Raw genomic sequence first — 23,720 nt, 5'->3', positions numbered from 1 at the left:
GCTATAGCCCATATCGTATGGCATACTATAGCACGCCGCTTTTCATCATTTTTGAGGATTTGAAAAAAATTCAAAATTTCAAAAAGTTGGGTTATAGCCCATCGTTTTTTTAATTTTTGAAAAAAAAATTATCCTCGTTTTTCATCATTTTTGACCATGGGCTATAGCCCACATCGTATGGCATACTATAGCACGCCGCTTTTCATCATTTTTGAGGATTTGAAAAAAATTCAAAATTTCAAAAAGTTGGGTTATAGCCCATCGTTTTTTGAATTTTTGAAAAAAAAATTATCCTCGTTTTTCATCATTTTTGACCATGGGCTATAGCCCATATCGTATGGCATACTATAGCACGCCGCTTTTCATCATTTTTGAGGATTGGAAAAAAATTCAAAATTTCAAAAAGTTGGGTTATAGCCCATCGTTTTTTGAATTTTTGAATTTTTTTTTATATCCTCGTTTTTCATCATTCTTGACCATGGGCTATAGCCCATATCGTATGGCATACTATAGCACGCCGCTTTTCATCATTTTTGAGGATTTGAAAAAAATTCAAAATTTCAAAAAGTTGGGTTATAGCCCATCGTTTTTTGAATTTTTGAAAAAAAAAAAATCCTCGTTTTTCATCATTTTTGACCATGGGCTATAGCCCATATCGTATGGCATACTATAGCACGCCGCTTTTCATCATTTTTGAGGATTTGAAAAAATTTCAAAATTTAAAAAAGTTGGGTTATAGCCCATCGTTTTTTGAATTTTTGGAGAAAAACAATTATCCTCGTTTTTCCTCATTTTTGACCATGGGCTATAGCCCATATCGTATGGCATACTATAGCACGCCGCTTTTCATCATTTTTGAGGATTTGAAAAAAAATCAAAATTTCAAAAAGTTGGGTTATAGCCCATCGTTTTTTGAATTTAAAAAAAAAAAAATTATCCTCGTTTTTCATCATTTTTGACCATAGGCTATAGCCCATATCATATGGCATACTATAGCACGCCGCTTTTCATCATTTTTGAGGATTTGAAAAAAATTCAAAATTTCAAAAAGTTGGGTTATAGCCCATCGTTTTTTGAATTTAAAAAAAAAAAATTTAACCTCATTTTTCATCATTCTTGACCATGGGCTATAGCCCATATCGTATGGCATACCATAGCACGCCGCTTTTCATCATTTTTGAGGATTTGAAAAAAATTCAAAATTTCAAAAAGTTGGGTTATAGCCCATCGTTTTTTGAATTTTTGAAAAAAAAATTATCCTAGTTTTTCATCATTTTTGACCATGGGCTATAGCCCATATCGTATGGCATACTATAGCACGCCGCTTTTCATCATTTTTGAGGATTTGAAAAAAATTCCAAATTTCAAAAAGTTGGGTTATAGCCCATCGTTTTTTGAATTTTCGAAAAAAAAAATATCCTCGTTTTTCATCATTTTTGACCATGGGCTTTAGCCCATATCGTATGGCATACTATAGCACGCCGCTTTTCATCATTTTTGAGGATTTGAAAAAAATTCAAAATTTCAAAAAGTTGGGTTATAGCCCATCGTTTTTTGAATTTTTGAAAAAAAAAATATCCTCGTTTTTCATCATTTTTGACCATGGGCTATAGCCCATATCGTATGGCATACTATAGCACGCCGCTTTTCATCATTTTTGAGGATTTGAAAAAAATTCAAAATTTCAAAAAGTTGGGTTATAGCCCATCGTTTTTTGAATTTTCGAAAAAAAAAATATCCTCGTTTTTCATCATTTTTGACCATGGGCTTTAGCCCATATCGTATGGCATACTATAGCACGCCGCTTTTCATCATTTTTGAGGATTTGAAAAAAATTCAAAATTTCAAAAAGTTGGGTTATAGCCCATCGTTTTTTGAATTTTTGAAAAAAAAAATATCCTCGTTTTTCATCATTTTTGACCATGGGCTATAGCCCATATCGTATGGCATACTATAGCACGCCGCTTTTCATCATTTTTGAGGATTTGAAAAAAATTCAAAATTTCAAAAAGTTGGGTTATAGCCCATCGTTTTTTGAATTTTTGAAAAAAACATTATCCTCGTTTTTCATCATTTTTGACCATGGGCTATAGCCCATATCGTATGGCATACTATAGCACGCCGCTTTTCATCATTTTTGAGGATTTGAAAAAAATTCAAAATTTCAGAAAGTTGGGTTATAGCCCATCGTTTTTTGAATTTTTGAAAAAAAAAATATCCTCGTTTTTCATCATTTTTGACCATGGGCTATAGCCCATATCGTATGGCATACTATAGCACGCCGCTTTTCATCATTTTTGAGGATTTGAAAAAAATTCAAAATTTCAAAAAGTTGGGTTATAGCCCATCGTTTTTTTAATTTTTGAAAAAAAAATTATCCTCGTTTTTCATCATTTTTGACCATGGGCTATAGCCCACATCGTATGGCATACTATAGCACGCCGCTTTTCATCATTTTTGAGGATTTGAAAAAAATTCAAAATTTCAAAAAGTTGGGTTATAGCCCATCGTTTTTTGAATTTTTGAAAAAAAAATTATCCTCGTTTTTCATCATTTTTGACCATGGGCTATAGCCCATATCGTATGGCATACTATAGCACGCCGCTTTTCATCATTTTTGAGGATTGGAAAAAAATTCAAAATTTCAAAAAGTTGGGTTATAGCCCATCGTTTTTTGAATTTTTGAATTTTTTTTTATATCCTCGTTTTTCATCATTCTTGACCATGGGCTATAGCCCATATCGTATGGCATACTATAGCACGCCGCTTTTCATCATTTTTGAGGATTTGAAAAAAATTCAAAATTTCAAAAAGTTGGGTTATAGCCCATCGTTTTTTGAATTTTTGAAAAAAAAAAAATCCTCGTTTTTCATCATTTTTGACCATGGGCTATAGCCCATATCGTATGGCATACTATAGCACGCCGCTTTTCATCATTTTTGAGGATTTGAAAAAATTTCAAAATTTAAAAAAGTTGGGTTATAGCCCATCGTTTTTTGAATTTTTGGAGAAAAACAATTATCCTCGTTTTTCATAATTTTTGACCATGGACTATAGCCCATATCGTATGGCATACTATAGCACGCCGCTTTTCATCATTTTTGAGGATTTGAAAAAAATTCAAAATTTCAAAAAGTTGGGTTATAGCCCATCGTTTTTTGAATTTTTGAAAAAAAAATTATCCTCGTTTTTCATCATTTTTGACCATAGGCTATAGCCCATATCATATGGCATACTATAGCACGCCGCTTTTCATCATTTTTGAGGATTTGAAAAAAATTCAAAATTTCAAAAAGTTGGGTTATAGCCCATCGTTTTTTGAATTTTTGAAAAAAAAATTATCCTAGTTTTTCATCATTTTTGACCATGGGCTATAGCCCATATCGTATGGCATACTATAGCACGCCGCTTTTCATCATTTTTGAGGATTTGAAAAAAATTCAAAATTTCAAAAAGTTGGGTTATAGCCCATCGTTTTTTGAATTTTTGAAAAAAAAATTATCCTCGTTTTTCATCATTTTTGACCATGGGCTATAGCCCATATCGTATGGCATACTATAGCACGCCGCTTTTCATCATTTTTGAGGATTTGAAAAAAAATCAAAATTTCAAAAAGTTGGGTTATAGCCCATCGTTTTTTGAATTTTTGAATTTTTTTTTTATCCTCGTTTTTCATCATTCTTGACCATGGGCTATAGCCCATATCGTATGGCATACTATAGCACGCCGCTTTTCATCATTTTTGAGGATTTGAAAAAAATTCAAAATTTCAAAAAGTTGGGTTATAGCCCATCGTTTTTTGAATTTTTGAAAAAAAAATTATCCTAGTTTTTCATCATTTTTGACCATGGGCTATAGCCCATATCGTATGGCATACTATAGCACGCCGCTTTTCATCATTTTTGAGGATTTGAAAAAAATTCAAAATTTCAAAAAGTTGGGTTATAGCCCATCGTTTTTTGAATTTTTGAAAAAATAAATATCCTCGTTTTTCATCATTTTTGACCATGGGCTATAGCCCATATCGTATGGCATACTATAGCACGCCGCTTTTCATCATTTTTGAGGATTTGAAAAAAATTCAAAATTTCAAAAAGTTGGGTTATAGCCCATCGTTTTTTGAATTTTTGAAAAAAAAATTATCCTCGTTTTTCATCATTTTTGACCATGGGCTATAGCCCACATCGTATGGCATACTATAGCACGCCGCTTTTCATCATTTTTGAGGATTTGAAAAAAATTCAAAATTTCAAAAAGTTGGGTTATAGCCCATCGTTTTTTGAATTTTTGAAAAAAAAATTATCCTCGTTTTTCATCATTTTTGACCATGGGCTATAGCCCATATCGTATGGCATACTATAGCACGCCGCTTTTCATCATTTTTGAGGATTTGAAAAAAAATCAAAATTTCAAAAAGTTGGGTTATAGCCCATCGTTTTTTGAATTTTTTATTTTTTTTTTATCCTCGTTTTTCATCATTTTTGACCATGGGCTATAGCCCATATCGTATGGCATACTATAGCACGCCGCTTTTCATCATTTTAGAGGATTTGAAAAAAATTCAAAATTTCAAAAAGTTGGGTTATAGCCCATCGTTTTTTGAATTTTTGAAAAAAGAAATATCCTCGTTTTTCATCATTTTTGACCATGGGCTATAGCCCACATCGTATGGCATACTATAGCACGCCGCTTTTCATCATTTTTGAGGATTTGAAAAAAATTCAAAATTTCAAAAAGTTGGGTTATAGCCCATCGTTTTTTGAATTTTTGAAAAAAAAGTTATCCTCGTTTTTCATCATTTTTGACCATGGGCTATAGCCCACATCGTATGGCATACTATAGCACGCCGCTTTTCATCATTTTTGAGGATTTGAAAAAAATTCAAAATTTCAAAAAGTTGGGTTATAGCCCATCGTTTTTTGAATTTTTGAAAAAAAAATTATCCTCGTTTTTCATCATTTTTGACCATAGGCTATAGCCCATATCATATGGCATACTATAGCACGCCGCTTTTCATCATTTTTGAGGATTTGAAAAAAATTCAAAATTTCAAAAAGTTGGGTTATAGCCCATCGTTTTTTGAATTTAAAAAAAAAAAAATTAACCTCATCTTTCATCATTCTTGACCATGGGCTATAGCCCATATCGTATGGCATACCATAGCACGCCGCTTTTCATCATTTTTGAGGATTTGAAAAAAATTCAAAATTTCAAAAAGTTGGGTTATAGCCCATCGTTTTTTGAATTTTTGAAAAAAAAATTATCCTCGTTTTTCATCATTTTTGACCATGGGCTATAGCCCATATCGTATGGCATACTATAGCACGCCGCTTTTCATCATTTTTGAGGATTTGAAAAAAATTCAAAATTTCAAAAAGTTGGGTTATAGCCCATCGTTTTTTGAATTTTTGAAAAAAAAATTATCCTCGTTTTTCATCATTTTTGACCATGGGCTATAGCCCATATCGTATGGCATACTATAGCACGCCGCTTTTCATCATTTTTGAGGATTTGAAAAAAAATCAAAATTTCAAAAAGTTGGGTTATAGCCCATCGTTTTTTGAATTTTTGAATTTTTTTTTTATCCTCGTTTTTCATCATTCTTGACCATGGGCTATAGCCCATATCGTATGGCATACTATAGCACGCCGCTTTTCATCATTTTTGAGGATTTGAAAAAAATTCAAAATTTCAAAAAGTTGGGTTATAGCCCATCGTTTTTTGAATTTTTGAAAAAAAAATTATCCTAGTTTTTCATCATTTTTGACCATGGGCTATAGCCCATATCGTATGGCATACTATAGCACGCCGCTTTTCATCATTTTTGAGGATTTGAAAAAAATTCAAAATTTCAAAAAGTTGGGTTATAGCCCATCGTTTTTTGAATTTTTGAAAAAATAAATATCCTCGTTTTTCATCATTTTTGACCATGGGCTATAGCCCATATCGTATGGCATACTATAGCACGCCGCTTTTCATCATTTTTGAGGATTTGAAAAAAATTCAAAATTTCAAAAAGTTGGGTTATAGCCCATCGTTTTTTGAATTTTTGAAAAAAAAATTATCCTCGTTTTTCATCATTTTTGACCATGGGCTATAGCCCACATCGTATGGCATACTATAGCACGCCGCTTTTCATCATTTTTGAGGATTTGAAAAAAATTCAAAATTTCAAAAAGTTGGGTTATAGCCCATCGTTTTTTGAATTTTTGAAAAAAAAATTATCCTCGTTTTTCATCATTTTTGACCATGGGCTATAGCCCATATCGTATGGCATACTATAGCACGCCGCTTTTCATCATTTTTGAGGATTTGAAAAAAAATCAAAATTTCAAAAAGTTGGGTTATAGCCCATCGTTTTTTGAATTTTTTATTATTTTTTTTATCCTCGTTTTTCATCATTTTTGACCATGGGCTATAGCCCATATCGTATGGCATACTATAGCACGCCGCTTTTCATCATTTTAGAGGATTTGAAAAAAATTCAAAATTTCAAAAAGTTGGGTTATAGCCCATCGTTTTTTGAATTTTTGAAAAAAGAAATATCCTCGTTTTTCATCATTTTTGACCATGGGCTATAGCCCACATCGTATGGCATACTATAGCACGCCGCTTTTCATCATTTTTGAGGATTTGAAAAAAATTCAAAATTTCAAAAAGTTGGGTTATAGCCCATCGTTTTTTGAATTTTTGAAAAAAAAGTTATCCTCGTTTTTCATCATTTTTGACCATGGGCTATAGCCCACATCGTATGGCATACTATAGCACGCCGCTTTTCATCATTTTTGAGGATTTGAAAAAAATTCAAAATTTCAAAAAGTTGGGTTATAGCCCATCGTTTTTTGAATTTTTGAAAAAAGAATTATCCTCGTTTTTCATCATTTTTGACCATGGGCTATAGCCCATATCGTATGGCATACTATAGCACGCCGCTTTTCATCATTTTTGAGGATTTGAAAAAAAATCTAAATTTCAAAAAGTTGGGTTATAGCCCATCGTTTTTTGAATTTTTGATTATTTTTTTTATCCTCGTTTTTCATCATTTTTGACCATGGGCTATAGCCCATATCGTATGGCATACTATAGCACGCCGCTTTTCATCATTTTAGAGGATTTGAAAAAAATTCAAAATTTCAAAAAGTTGGGTTATAGCCCATCGTTTTTTGAATTTTTGAAAAAAGAAATATCCTCGTTTTTCATCATTTTTGACCATGGGCTATAGCCCACATCGTATGGCATACTATAGCACGCCGCTTTTCATCATTTTTGAGGATTTGAAAAAAATTCAAAATTTCAAAAAGTTGGGTTATAGCCCATCGTTTTTTGAATTTTTGAAAAAAAAATTATCCTCGTTTTTCATCATTTTTGACCATGGGCTATAGCCCACATCGTATGGCATACTATAGCACGCCGCTTTTCATCATTTTTGAGGATTTGAAAAAAATTCAAAATTTCAAAAAGTTGGGTTATAGCCCATCGTTTTTTGAATTTTTGAAAAAAAAATTATCCTCGTTTTTCATCATTTTTGACCATGGGCGCCCATATCGTATGGCATACTATAGCACGCCGCTTTTCATCATTTTTGAGGATTTGAAAAAAATTCAAAATTTCAAAAAGTTGGGTTATAGCCCATCGTTTTTTGAATTTTTGATTATTTTTTTTATCCTCGTTTTTCATCATTTTTGACCATGGGCTATAGCCCATATCGTATGGCATACTATAGCACGCCGCTTTTCATCATTTTAGAGGATTTGAAAAAAAATCAAAATTTCAAAAAGTTGGGTTATAGCCCATCGTTTTTTGAATTTTTGAAAAAAGAAATATCCTCGTTTTTCATCATTTTTGACCATGGGCTATAGCCCACATCGTATGGCATACTATAGCACGCCGCTTTTCATCATTTTTGAGGATTTGAAAAAAATTCAAAATTTCAAAAAGTTGGGTTATAGCCCATCGTTTTTTGAATTTTTGAAAAAAAAATTATCCTCGTTTTTCATCATTTTTGACCATGGGCTATAGCCCATATCGTATGGCATACTATAGCACGCTGCTTTTCATCATTTTTGAGGATTTGAAAAAAATTCAAAATTTCAAAAAGTTGGGTTATAGCCCATCGTTTTTTGAATTTTTGAAAAAGAAATTATCCTCGTTTTTCATCATTTTTGACCATGGGCTATAGCCCATATCGTATGGCATACTATAGCACGCCGCTTTTCATCATTTTTGAGGATTTGAAAAAAAATCAAAATTTCAAAAAGTTGGGTTATAGCCCATCGTTTTTTGAATTTTTGAATTTTTTTTTTATCCTCGTTTTTCATCATTCTTGACCATGGGCTATAGCCCATATCGTATGGCATACTATAGCACGCCGCTTTTCATCATTTTTGAGGATTTGAAAAAAATTCCAAATTTCAAAAAGTTGGGTTATAGCCCATCGTTTTTTGAATTAAAAAAAAAAATTATCCTCGTTTTTCATCATTTTTGACCATGGGCTATAGCCCATATCGTATGGCATACTATAGCACGCCGCTTTTCATCATTTTTGAGGATTTGAAAAAAATTCAAAAATTCAAAAAGTTGGGTTATAGCCCATCGTTTTTTGAATTTTTGATTTCTTTTTTTATTCTCGTTTTTCATCATTTTTGACCATGGGCTATAGCCCATATCGTATGGCATACTATAGCACGCCGTTTTTCATCATTTTTGAGGATTTGAAAAAATATCAAAATTTCAAAAAGTTGTATAGCCCATCGTTTTTTGAATTTTTGGAGAAAAAAATTATCCTCGTTTTTCATCATTTTTGACCATGGGCTATAGCCCATATCGTATGGCATACTATAGCACGCCGCTTTTCATCATTTTTGAGGATTTGAAAAAAATTCAAAATTTCAAAAAGTTGGGTTATAGCCCATCGTTTTTAGAATTTTAGATTTTTTTTTTTATCCTCGTTTTTCATCATTCTTGACCATGGGCTATAGCCCATATCGTATGGCATACTATAGCACGCCGCTTTTCATCATTTTTGAGGATTTGAAAAAAATTCAAAATTTCAAAAAGTTGGGTTATAGCCCATCGTTTTTTGAATAAAAAAAAAAAAATTATCCTCGTTTTTCATCATTCTTGACCATGGGCTATAGCCCATATCGTATGGCATACTATAGCACGCCGCTTTTCATCATTTTAGAGGATTTGAAAAAAATGCAAAATTTCAAAAAGTTGGGTTATAGCCCATCGTTTTTTGAATTTTTGAATTTCTTTTTTATCCTCGTTTTTCATCATTTTTGACCATGGGCTATAGCCCATATCGTATGGCATACTATAGCACGCCGCTTTTCATCATTTTTGAGGATTTGAAAAAAATTCAAAATTTCAAAAAGTTGGGTTATAGCCCATCGTTTTTTGAATTTTTGAAAAAAACATTATCCTCGTTTTTCCTCATTTTTGACCATGGGCTATAGCCCATATGGTATGGCATACTATAGCACGCCGCTTTTCATCATTTTTGAGGATTTGAAAAAAATTCAAAATTTCAAAAAGTTGGGTTATAGCCCATCGTTTTTTGAATTTTTGATTTTTTTTTAAATCCTCGTTTTTCATCATTTTTGACCATGGGCTATAGCCCATATCGTATGGCATACTATAGCACGCCGCTTTTCATCATTTTTGAGGATTTGAAAAAAATTCAAAATTTCAAAAAGTTGGGTTATAGCCCATCGTTTTTTTAATTTTTGAATTTTGTTTTTATCCTCGTTTTTCATCATTTTTGACCATGGGCTATAGCCCATATCGTATGGCATACTATAGCACGCCGCTTTTCATCATTTTTGAGGATTTGAAAAAAATTCTAAATTTCTAAAAGTTGGGTTATAGCCCATCGTTTTTTGAATTTTTGAAAAAAAAAATTATCCTCGTTTTTCATCATTTTTGACCATGGGCTATAGCCCATATCGTATGGCATACTATAGCACGCCGCTTTTCATCATTTTTGAGGATTTTAAAAAAATTCAAAATTTCAAAAAGTTGGGTTATAGCCCATCGTTTTTTGAATTTTAAAAAAAAAAATTATCCTCGTTTTTCATCATTCTTGACCATGGGCTATAGCCCATATCGTATGGCATACTATAGCACGCCGCTTTTCATCATTTTTGAGGATTTGAAAAAAATTCAAAATTTCTAAAAGTTGGGTTATAGCCCATCGTTTTTTTAATTTTTGAAAAAAAAGATTATCCTCGTTTTTCATCATTTTTGACCATGGGCTATAGCCCATATCGTATGGCATACTATAGCACGCCGCTTTTCATCATTTTTGAGGATTTGAAAAAAATTCAAAATTTCTAAAAGTTGGGTTATAGCCCATCGTTTTTTGAATTTTTGAAAAAACAAAATATCCTCGTTTTTCATCATTTTTGACCATGGGCTATAGCCCATATCGTATGGCATACTATAGCACGCCGCTTTTCATCATTTTTGAGGATTTGAAAAAAATTCAAAATTTCAAAAAGTTGGGTTATAGCCCATCGTTTTTAGATTTTTTGATTTTTTTTTAAATTCTCGTTTTTTGAATTTTTGACCATGGGCTATAGCCCATATCGTATGGCATACTATAGCACGCCGTTTTTCATCATTTTTGAGGATATGAAAAAAATTCAAAATTTCAAAAAGTTGGGTTATAGCCCATCGTTTTTTGAATTTTTGAAAAAAGAAATATCCTCGTTTTTCATCATTTTTGACCATGGGCTTTAGCCCATATCGTATGGCATACTATAGCACGCCGCTTTTCATCATTTTTGAGGATTTGAAAAAAATTCAAAATTTCAAAAAGTTGGGTTATAGCCCATCGTTTTTTGAATTTTTGAAAAAAAAAATATCCTCGTTTTTCATCATTTTTGACCATGGGCTATAGCCCATATCGTATGGCATACTATAGCACGCCGCTTTTCATCATTTTTGTGGATTTGAAAAAAATTCAAAATTTCAAAAAGTTGGGTTATAGCCCATCGTTTTTTGAATTTTTGACAAAAAAATTATCCTCGTTTTTCATCATTTTTGACCATGGGCTATAGCCCATATCGTATGGCATACTATAGCACGCCGCTTTTCATCATTTTTGAGGATTTGAAAAAAATTCAAAATTTCAAAAAGTTGGGTTATAGCCCATCGTTTTTTTAATTTTTGAATTTTGTTTTTATCCTCGTTTTTCATCATTTTTGACCATGGGCTATAGCCCATATCGTATGGCATACTATAGCACGCCGCTTTTCATCATTTTTGAGGATTTGAAAAAAATTCTAAATTTCTAAAAGTTGGGTTATAGCCCATCGTTTTTTGAATTTTTGAAAAAAAAAATTATCCTCGTTTTTCATCATTTTTGACCATGGGCTATAGCCCATATCGTATGGCATACTATAGCACGCCGCTTTTCATCATTTTTGAGGATTTTAAAAAAATTCAAAATTTCAAAAAGTTGGGTTATAGCCCATCGTTTTTTGAATTTAAAAAAAAAAAATTATCCTCGTTTTTCATCATTCTTGACCATGGGCTATAGCCCATATCGTATGGCATACTATAGCACGCCGCTTTTCATCATTTTTGAGGATTTGAAAAAAATTCAAAATTTCTAAAAGTTGGGTTATAGCCCATCGTTTTTTTAATTTTTGAAAAAAAAGATTATCCTCGTTTTTCATCATTTTTGACCATGGGCTATAGCCCATATCGTATGGCATACTATAGCACGCCGCTTTTCATCATTTTTGAGGATTTGAAAAAAATTCAAAATTTCTAAAAGTTGGGTTATAGCCCATCGTTTTTTGAATTTTTGAAAAAACAAAATATCCTCGTTTTTCATCATTTTTGACCATGGGCTATAGCCCATATCGTATGGCATACTATAGCACGCCGCTTTTCATCATTTTTGAGGATTTGAAAAAAATTCAAAATTTCAAAAAGTTGGGTTATAGCCCATCGTTTTTTGAATTTTTGAAAAAAGAAATATCCTCGTTTTTCATCATTTTTGACCATGGGCTTTAGCCCATATCGTATGGCATACTATAGCACGCCGCTTTTCATCATTTTTGAGGATTTGAAAAAAATTCAAAATTTCAAAAAGTTGGGTTATAGCCCATCGTTTTTTGAATTTTTGAAAAAAAAAATATCCTCGTTTTTCATCATTTTTGACCATGGGCTATAGCCCATATCGTATGGCATACTATAGCACGCCGCTTTTCATCATTTTTGTGGATTTGAAAAAAATTCAAAATTTCAAAAAGTTGGGTTATAGCCCATCGTTTTTTGAATTTTTGACAAAAAAATTATCCTCGTTTTTCATCATTTTTGACCATGGGCTATAGCCCATATCGTATGGCATACTATAGCACGCCGCTTTTCATCATTTTTGAGGATTTGAAAAAAATTCAAAATTTCAGAAAGTTGGGTTATAGCCCATCGTTTTTTGAATTTTTGAAAAAAAAAATATCCTCGTTTTTCATCATTTTTGACCATGGGCTATAGCCCATATCGTATGGCATACTATAGCACGCCGCTTTTCATCATTTTTGAGGATTTGAAAAAAATTCAAAATTTCAAAAAGTTGGGTTATAGCCCATCGTTTTTTTAATTTTTGAAAAAAAAATTATCCTCGTTTTTCATCATTTTTGACCATGGGCTATAGCCCACATCGTATGGCATACTATAGCACGCCGCTTTTCATCATTTTTGAGGATTTGAAAAAAATTCAAAATTTCAAAAAGTTGGGTTATAGCCCATCGTTTTTTGAATTTTTGAAAAAAAAATTATCCTCGTTTTTCATCATTTTTGACCATGGGCTATAGCCCATATCGTATGGCATACTATAGCACGCCGCTTTTCATCATTTTTGAGGATTTGAAAAAAATTCAAAATTTCAAAAAGTTGGGTTATAGCCCATCGTTTTTTGAATTTTTGAATTTTTTTTTATATCCTCGTTTTTCATCATTCTTGACCATGGGCTATAGCCCATATCGTATGGCATACTATAGCACGCCGCTTTTCATCATTTTTGAGGATTTGAAAAAAATTCAAAATTTCAAAAAGTTGGGTTATAGCCCATCGTTTTTTGAATTTTTGAAAAAAAAAATATCCTCGTTTTTCATCATTTTTGACCATGGGCTATAGCCCATATCGTATGGCATACTATAGCATGCCGCTTTTCATCATTTTTGAGGATTTGAAAAAATTTCAAAATTTCAAAAAGTTGGGTTATAGCCCATCGTTTTTTGAATTTTTGGAGAAAAACAATTATCCTCGTTTTTCATAATTTTTGACCATGGACTATAGCCCATATCGTATGGCATACTATAGCACGCCGCTTTTCATCATTTTTGAGGATTTGAAAAAAATTCAAAATTTCAAAAAGTTGGGTTATAGCCCATCGTTTTTTGAATTTAAAAAAAAAAAAATATCCTCGTTTTTCATCATTTTTGACCATGGGCTATAGCCCACATCGTATGGCATACTATAGCACGCCGCTTTTCATAATTTTTGAGGATTTGAAAAAAATTCAAAATTTCAAAAAGTTGGGTTATAGCCCATCGTTTTTTGAATTTTTGAAAAAAAAAATATCCTCGTTTTTCATCATTTTTGACCATGGGCTATAGCCCATATCGTATGGCATACTATAGCACGCCGCTTTTCATCATTTTTGAGGATTTGAAAAAAATTCAAAATTTCAAAAAGTTGGGTTATAGCCCATCGTTTTTTTAATTTTTGAAAAAAAAATTATCCTCGTTTTTCATCATTTTTGACCATGGGCTATAGCCCACATCGTATGGCATACTATAGCACGCCGCTTTTCATCATTTTTGAGGATTTGAAAAAAATTCAAAATTTCAAAAAGTTGGGTTATAGCCCATCGTTTTTTGAATTTTTGAAAAAAAAATTATCCTCGTTTTTCATCATTTTTGACCATGGGCTATAGCCCATATCGTATGGCATACTATAGCACGCCGCTTTTCATCATTTTTGAGGATTTGAAAAAAATTCAAAATTTCAAAAAGTTGGGTTATAGCCCATCGTTTTTTGAATTTTTGATTTTTTTTTTATATCCTCGTTTTTCATCATTCTTGACCATGGGCTATAGCCCATATCGTATGGCATACTATAGCACGCCGCTTTTCATCATTTTTGAGGATTTGAAAAAAATTCAAAATTTCAAAAAGTTGGGTTATAGCCCATCGTTTTTTGAATTTTTGAAAAAAAAAAATATCCTCGTTTTTCATCATTTTTGACCATGGGCTATAGCCCATATCGTATGGCATACTATAGCATGCCGCTTTTCATCATTTTTGAGGATTTGAAAAAATTTCAAAATTTCAAAAAGTTGGGTTATAGCCCATCGTTTTTTGAATTTTTGGAGAAAAACAATTATCCTCGTTTTTCATAATTTTTGACCATGGACTATAGCCCATATCGTATGGCATACTATAGCACGCCGCTTTTCATCATTTTTGAGGATTTGAAAAAAATTCAAAATTTCAAAAAGTTGGGTTATAGCCCATCGTTTTTTGAATTTTTGAAAAAAAAAATATCCTCGTTTTTCATCATTTTTGACCATGGGCTATAGCCCACATCGTATGGCATACTATAGCACGCCGCTTTTCATCATTTTTGAGGATTTGAAAAAAATTCAAAATTTCAAAAAGTTGGGTTATAGCCCATCGTTTTTTGAATTTTTGAAAAAAAAATTATCCTCGTTTTTCATCATTTTTGACCATGGGCTATAGCCCACATCGTATGGCATACTATAGCACGCCGCTTTTCATCATTTTTGAGGATTTGAAAAAAATTCAAAATTTCAAAAAGTTGGGTTATAGCCCATCGTTTTTTGAATTTTTGAAAAAAAAATTATCCTCGTTTTTCATCATTTTTGACCATGGGCTATAGCCCATATCGTATGGCATACTATAGCACGCCGCTTTTCATCATTTTTGAGGATTTGAAAAAAATTCAAAATTTCAAAAAGTTGGGTTATAGCCCATCGTTTTTTGAATTTTTGATTATTTTTTTTATCCTCGTTTTTCATCATTTTTGACCATGGGCTATAGCCCATATCGTATGGCATACTATAGCACGCCGCTTTTCATCATTTTAGAGGATTTGAAAAAAAATCAAAATTTCAAAAAGTTGGGTTATAGCCCATCGTTTTTTGAATTTTTGAAAAAAGAAATATCCTCGTTTTTCATCATTTTTGACCATGGGCTATAGCCCACATCGTATGGCATACTATAGCACGCCGCTTTTCATCATTTTTGAGGATTTGAAAAAAATTCAAATTTTCAAAAAGTTGGGTTATAGCCCATCGTTTTTTGAATTTTTGAAAAAAAAATTATCCTCGTTTTTCATCATTTTTGACCATGGGCTATAGCCCATATCGTATGGCATACTATAGCACGCTGCTTTTCATCATTTTTGAGGATTTGAAAAAAATTCAAAATTTCAAAAAGTTGGGTTATAGCCCATCGTTTTTTGAATTTTTGAAAAAGAAATTATCCTCGTTTTTCATCATTTTTGACCATGGGCTATAGCCCATATCGTATGGCATACTATAGCACGCCGCTTTTCATCATTTTTGAGGATTTGAAAAAAAATCAAAATTTCAAAAAGTTGGGTTATAGCCCATCGTTTTTTGAATTTTTGAATTTTTTTTTTATCCTCGTTTTTCATCATTCTTGACCATGGGCTATAGCCCATATCGTATGGCATACTATAGCACGCCGCTTTTCATCATTTTTGAGGATTTGAAAAAAATTCCAAATTTCAAAAAGTTGGGTTATAGCCCATCGTTTTTTGAATTAAAAAAAAAAATTATCCTCGTTTTTCATCATTTTTGACCATGGGCTATAGCCCATATCGTATGGCATACTATAGCACGCCGCTTTTCATCATTTTTGAGGATTTGAAAAAAATTCAAAAATTCAAAAAGTTGGGTTATAGCCCATCGTTTTTTGAATTTTTGATTTCTTTTTTTATTCTCGTTTTTCATCATTTTTGACCATGGGCTATAGCCCATATCGTATGGCATACTATAGCACGCCGTTTTTCATCATTTTTGAGGATTTGAAAAAATATCAAAATTTCAAAAAGTTGTATAGCCCATCGTTTTTTGAATTTTTGGAGAAAAAAATTATCCTCGTTTTTCATCATTTTTGACCATGGGCTATAGCCCATATCGTATGGCATACTATAGCACGCCGCTTTTCATCATTTTTGAGGATTTGAAAAAAATTCAAAATTTCAAAAAGTTGGGTTATAGCCCATCGTTTTTAGAATTTTAGATTTTTTTTTTTATCCTCGTTTTTCATCATTCTTGACCATGGGCTATAGCCCATATCGTATGGCATACTATAGCACGCCGCTTTTCATCATTTTTGAGGATTTGAAAAAAATTCAAAATTTCAAAAAGTTGGGTTATAGCCCATCGTTTTTTGAATAAAAAAAAAAAATTATCCTCGTTTTTCATCATTCTTGACCATGGGCTATAGCCCATATCGTATGGCATACTATAGCACGCCGCTTTTCATCATTTTAGAGGATTTGAAAAAAATGCAAAATTTCAAAAAGTTGGGTTATAGCCCATCGTTTTTTGAATTTTTGAATTTCTTTTTTATCCTCGTTTTTCATCATTTTTGACCATGGGCTATAGCCCATATCGTATGGCATACTATAGCACGCCGCTTTTCATCATTTTTGAGGATTTGAAAAAAATTCAAAATTTCAAAAAGTTGGGTTATAGCCCATCGTTTTTTGAATTTTTGAAAAAAACATTATCCTCGTTTTTCCTCATTTTTGACCATGGGCTATAGCCCATATGGTATGGCATACTATAGCACGCCGCTTTTCATCATTTTTGAGGATTTGAAAAAAATTCAAAATTTCAAAAAGTTGGGTTATAGCCCATCGTTTTTTGAATTTTTGATTTTTTTTTAAATCCTCGTTTTTCATCATTTTTGACCATGGGCTATAGCCCATATCGTATGGCATACTATAGCACGCCGCTTTTCATCATTTTTGAGGATTTGAAAAAAATTCAAAATTTCAAAAAGTTGGGTTATAGCCCATCGTTTTTTGAATTTTTGAATTTTGTTTTTATCCTCGTTTTTCATCATTTTTGACCATGGGCTATAGCCCATATCGTATGGCATACTATAGCACGCCGCTTTTCATCATTTTTGAGGATTTGAAAAAAATTCTAAATTTCTAAAAGTTGGGTTATAGCCCATCGTTTTTTGAATTTTTGAAAAAAAAAATTATCCTCGTTTTTCATCATTTTTGACCATGGGCTATAGCCCATATCGTATGGCATACTATAGCACGCCGCTTTTCATCATTTTTGAGGATTTTAAAAAAATTCAAAATTTCAAAAAGTTGGGTTATAGCCCATCGTTTTTTGAATTTAAAAAAAAAAATTATCCTCGTTTTTCATCATTCTTGACCATGGGCTATAGCCCATATCGTATGGCATACTATAGCACGCCGCTTTTCATCATTTTTGAGGATTTGAAAAAAATTCAAAATTTCTAAAAGTTGGGTTATAGCCCATCGTTTTTTTAATTTTTGAAAAAAAAGATTATCCTCGTTTTTCATCATTTTTGACCATGGGCTATAGCCCATATCGTATGGCATACTATAGCACGCCGCTTTTCATCATTTTTGAGGATTTGAAAAAAATTCAAAATTTCTAAAAGTTGGGTTATAGCCCATCGTTTTTTGAATTTTTGAAAAAACAAAATATCCTCGTTTTTCATCATTTTTGACCATGGGCTATAGCCCATATCGTATGGCATACTATAGCACGCCGCTTTTCATCATTTTTGAGGATTTGAAAAAAATTCAAAATTTCAAAAAGTTGGGTTATAGCCCATCGTTTTTAGATTTTTTGATTTTTTTTTAAATTCTCGTTTTTTGAATTTTTGACCATGGGCTATAGCCCATATCGTATGGCATACTATAGCACGCCGTTTTTCATCATTTTTGAGGATATGAAAAAAATTCAAAATTTCAAAAAGTTGGGTTATAGCCCATCGTTTTTTGAATTTTTGAAAAAAGAAATATCCTCGTTTTTCATCATTTTTGACCATGGGCTTTAGCCCATATCGTATGGCATACTATAGCACGCCGCTTTTCATCATTTTTGAGGATTTGAAAAAAATTCAAAATTTCAAAAAGTTGGCTTATAGCCCATCGTTTTTTGAATTTTTGAAAAAAAAAAAATCCTCGTTTTTCATCATTTTTGACCATGGGCTATAGCCCATATCGTATGGCATACTATAGCACGCCGCTTTTCATCATTTTTGTGGATTTGAAAAAAATTCAAAATTTCAAAAAGTTGGGTTATAGCCCATCGTTTTTTGAATTTTTGAAAAAAAAATTATCCTCGTTTTTCATCATTTTTGACCATGGGCTATAGCCCATATCGTATGGCATACTATAGCACGCCGCTTTTCATCATTTTTGAGGATTTGAAAAAAATTCAAAATTTCAGAAAGTTGGGTTATAGCCCATCGTTTTTTGAATTTTTGAAAAAAAAAATATCCTCGTTTTTCATCATTTTTGACCATGGGCTATAGCCCATATCGTATGGCATACTATAGCACGCCGCTTTTCATCATTTTTGAGGATTTGAAAAAAATTCAAAATTTCAAAAAGTTGGGTTATAGCCCATCGTTTTTTTAATTTTTGAAAAAAAAATATCCTCGTTTTTCATCATTTTTGACCATGGGCTATAGCCCACATCGTATGGCATACTATAGCACGCCGCTTTTCATCATTTTTGAGGATTTGAAAAAAATTCAACATTTCAAAAAGTTGGGTTATAGCCCATCGTTTTTCGAATTTTTGAAAAAAAAATTATCCTCGTTTTTCATCATTTTTGACCATGGGCTATAGCCCATATCGTATGGCATACTATAGCACGCCGCTTTTCATCATTTTTGAGGATTTGAAAAAAATTCAAAATTTCAAAAAGTTGGGTTATAGCCCATCGTTTTTTGAATTTTTGAATTTTTTTTTATATCCTCGTTTTTCATCATTCTTGACCATGGGCTATAGCCCATATCGTATGGCATACTATAGCACGCCGCTTTTCATCATTTTTGAGGATTTGAAAAAAATTCAAAATTTCAAAAAGTTGGGTTATAGCCCATCGTTTTTTGAATTTTTGAAAAAAAAAATATCCTCGTTTTTCATCATTTTTGACCATGGGCTATAGCCCATATCGTATGGCATACTATAGCACGCCGCTTTTCATCATTTTTGAGGATTTGAAAAAATTTCAAAATTTCAAAAAGTTGGGTTATAGCCCATCGTTTTTTGAATTTTTGGAGAAAAACAATTATCCTCGTTTTTCATAATTTTTTACCATGGACTATAGCCCATATCGTATGGCATACTATAGCACGCCGCTTTTCATCATTTTTGAGGATTTGAAAAAAATTCAAAATTTCAAAAAGTTGGGTTATAGCCCATCGTTTTTTGAATTTTTGAAAAAAAAAATATCCTCGTTTTTCATCATTTTTGACCATGGGCTATAGCCCATATCGTATGGCATACTATAGCACGCCGCTTTTCATCATTTTTGAGGATTTGAAAAAATTTCAACATTTCAAAAAGTTGGGTTATAGCCCATCGTTTTTTGAATTTTTGAAAAAAAAATTATCCTCGTTTTTCATCATTTTTGACCATGGGCTATAGCCCACATCGTATGGCATACTATAGCACGCCGCTTTTCATCATTTTTGAGGATTTGAAAAAAATTCAAAATTTCAAAAAGTTGGGTTATAGCCCATCGTTTTTTGAATTTTTGAAAAAAAAATTATCCTCGTTTTTCATCATTTTTGACCATGGGCTATAGCCCATATCGTATGGCATACTATAGCACGCCGCTTTTCATCATTTTTGAGGATTTGAAAAAAATTCAAAATTTCAAAAAGTTGGGTTATAGCCCATCGTTTTTTGAATTTTTGAAAAAAAAAATTATCCTCGTTTTTCATCATTCTTGACCATGGGCTATAGCCCATATCGTATGGCATACTATAGCACGCCGCTTTTCATCATTTTTGAGGATTTGAAAAAAATTCAAAATTTCAAAAAGTTGGGTTATAGCCCATCGTTTTTTGAATTTTTGATTTCTTTTTTTATTCTCGTTTTTCATCATTTTTGACCATGGGCTATAGCCCATATCGTATGGCATACTATAGCACGCCGTTTTTCATCATTTTTGAGGATTTGAAAAAATATCAAAATTTCAAAAAGTTGGGTTATAGCCCATCGTTTTTTGAATTTTTGGAGAAAAACAATTATCCTCGTTTTTCATAATTTTTGACCATGGACTATAGCCCATATCGTATGGCATACTATAGCACGCCGCTTTTCATAATTTTTGAGGATTTGAAAAAAATTCAAAATTTCAAAAAGTTGGGTTATAGCCCATCGTTTTTTGAAATTTTGAAAAACAAAATATCCTCGTTTTTCATCATTTTTGACCATGGGCTATAGCCCATATCGTATGGCATACTATAGCACGCCGCTTTTCATCATTTTTGAGGATTTGAAAAAAATTCAAAATTTCAAAAAGTTGGGTTATAGCCCATCGTTTTTTGAATTTTTGAAGAAAAAAATTATCCTAGTTTTTCATCATTTTTGACCATGGGCTATAGCCCATATCGTATGGCATACTATAGCACGCCGCTTTTCATCATTTTTGAGGATTTGAAAAAAATTTAAAATTTCAAAAAGTTGGGTTATAGCCCATCGTTTTTTGAATTTTTGAAAAAAAAAATATCCTCGTTTTTCATCATTTTTGACCATGGGCTATAGCCCATATCGTATGGCATACTATAGCACGCCGCTTTTCATCATTTTTGAGGATTTGAAAAAAATTCAAAATTTCAAAAAGTTGGGTTATAGCCCATCGTTTTTTGAATTTTTGAATTTTGTTTTTATCCTCGTTTTTCATCATTTTTGACCATGGGCTATAGCCCATATCGTATGGCATACTATAGCACGCCGCTTTTCATCATTTTTGAGGATTTGAAAAAAATTCTAAATTTCTAAAAGTTGGGTTATAGCCCATCGTTTTTTGAATTTTTGAAAAAAAAAATTATCCTCGTTTTTCATCATTTTTGACCATGGGCTATAGCCCATATCGTATGGCATACTATAGCACGCCGCTTTTCATCATTTTTGAGGATTTTAAAAAAATTCAAAATTTCAAAAAGTTGGGTTATAGCCCATCGTTTTTTGAATTTAAAAAAAAAAAATTATCCTCGTTTTTCATCATTCTTGACCATGGGCTATAGCCCATATCGTATGGCATACTATAGCACGCCGCTTTTCATCATTTTTGAGGATTTGAAAAAAATTCAAAATTTCTAAAAGTTGGGTTATAGCCCATCGTTTTTTTAATTTTTGAAAAAAAAGATTATCCTCGTTTTTCATCATTTTTGACCATGGGCTATAGCCCATATCGTATGGCATACTATAGCACGCCGCTTTTCATCATTTTTGAGGATTTGAAAAAAATTCAAAATTTCTAAAAGTTGGGTTATAGCCCATCGTTTTTTGAATTTTTGAAAAAACAAAATATCCTCGTTTTTCATCATTTTTGACCATGGGCTATAGCCCATATCGTATGGCATACTATAGCACGCCGCTTTTCATCATTTTTGAGGATTTGAAAAAAATTCAAAATTTCAAAAAGTTGGGTTATAGCCCATCGTTTTTAGATTTTTAGATTTTTTTTTAAATTCTCGTTTTTTGAATTTTTGACCATGGGCTATAGCCCATATCGTATGGCATACTATAGCACGCCGTTTTTCATCATTTTTGAGGATATGAAAAAAATTCAAAATTTCAAAAAGTTGGGTTATAGCCCATCGTTTTTTGAATTTTTGAAAAAAGAAATATCCTCGTTTTTCATCATTTTTGACCATGGGCTTTAGCCCATATCGTATGGCATACTATAGCACGCCGCTTTTCATCATTTTTGAGGATTTGAAAAAAATTCAAAATTTCAAAAAGTTGGGTTATAGCCCATCGTTTTTTGAATTTTTGAAAAAAAAATATCCTCGTTTTTCATCATTTTTGACCATGGGCTATAGCCCATATCGTATGGCATACTATAGCACGCCGCTTTTCATCATTTTTGTGGATTTGAAAAAAATTCAAAATTTCAAAAAGTTGGGTTATAGCCCATCGTTTTTTGAATTTTTGAAAAAAAAATTATCCTCGTTTTTCATCATTTTTGACCATGGGCTATAGCCCATATCGTATGGCATACTATAGCACGCCGCTTTTCATCATTTTTGAGGATTTGAAAAAAATTCAAAATTTCAGAAAGTTGGGTTATAGCCCATCGTTTTTTGAATTTTTGAAAAAAAAAATATCCTCGTTTTTCATCATTTTTGACCATGGGCTATAGCCCATATCGTATGGCATACTATAGCACGCCGCTTTTCATCATTTTTGAGGATTTGAAAAAAATTCAAAATTTCAAAAAGTTGGGTTATAGCCCATCGTTTTTTTAATTTTTGAAAAAAAAATATCCTCGTTTTTCATCATTTTTGACCATGGGCTATAGCCCACATCGTATGGCATACTATAGCACGCCGCTTTTCATCATTTTTGAGGATTTGAAAAAAATTCAACATTTCAAAAAGTTGGGTTATAGCCCATCGTTTTTCGAATTTTTGAAAAAAACATTATCCTCGTTTTTCATCATTTTTGACCATGGGCTATAGCCCATATCGTATGGCATACTATAGCACGCCGCTTTTCATCATTTTTGAGGATTTGAAAAAAATTCAAAATTTCAAAAAGTTGGGTTATAGCCCATCGTTTTTTGAATTTTTGAATTTTTTTTTATATCCTCGTTTTTCATCATTCTTGACCATGGGCTATAGCCCATATCGTATGGCATACTATAGCACGCCGCTTTTCATCATTTTTGAGGATTTGAAAAAAATTCAAAATTTCAAAAAGTTGGGTTATAGCCCATCGTTTTTTGAATTTTTGAAAAAAAAAATATCCTCGTTTTTCATCATTTTTGACCATGGGCTATAGCCCATATCGTATGGCATACTATAGCACGCCGCTTTTCATCATTTTTGAGGATTTGAAAAAATTTCAAAATTTCAAAAAGTTGGGTTATAGCCCATCGTTTTTTGAATTTTTGGAGAAAAACAATTATCCTCGTTTTTCATAATTTTTGACCATGGACTATAGCCCATATCGTATGGCATACTATAGCACGCCGCTTTTCATCATTTTTGAGGATTTGAAAAAAATTCAAAATTTCAAAAAGTTGGGTTATAGCCCATCGTTTTTTGAATTTTTGAAAAAAAAAATATCCTCGTTTTTCATCATTTTTGACCATGGGCTATAGCCCATATCGTATGGCATACTATAGCACGCCGCTTTTCATCATTTTTGAGGATTTGAAAAAATTTCAATATTTCAAAAAGTTGGGTTATAGCCCATCGTTTTTTGAATTTTTGAAAAAAAAATTATCCTCGTTTTTCATCATTTTTGACCATGGGCTATAGCCCACATCGTATGGCATACTATAGCACGCCGCTTTTCATCATTTTTGAGGATTTGAAAAAAATTCAAAATTTCAAAAAGTTGGGTTATAGCCCATCGTTTTTTGAATTTTTGAAAAAAAAATTATCCTCGTTTTTCATCATTTTTGA

Source organism: Protomyctophum parallelum (genome assembly GCF_964188405.1).
Source record: "Protomyctophum parallelum genome assembly, chromosome: 1".
In the NCBI taxonomy this organism is placed as follows: Eukaryota; Metazoa; Chordata; class Actinopteri; order Myctophiformes; family Myctophidae; genus Protomyctophum; species Protomyctophum parallelum.
Note: the sequence above shows the minus strand (reverse complement) of the source record.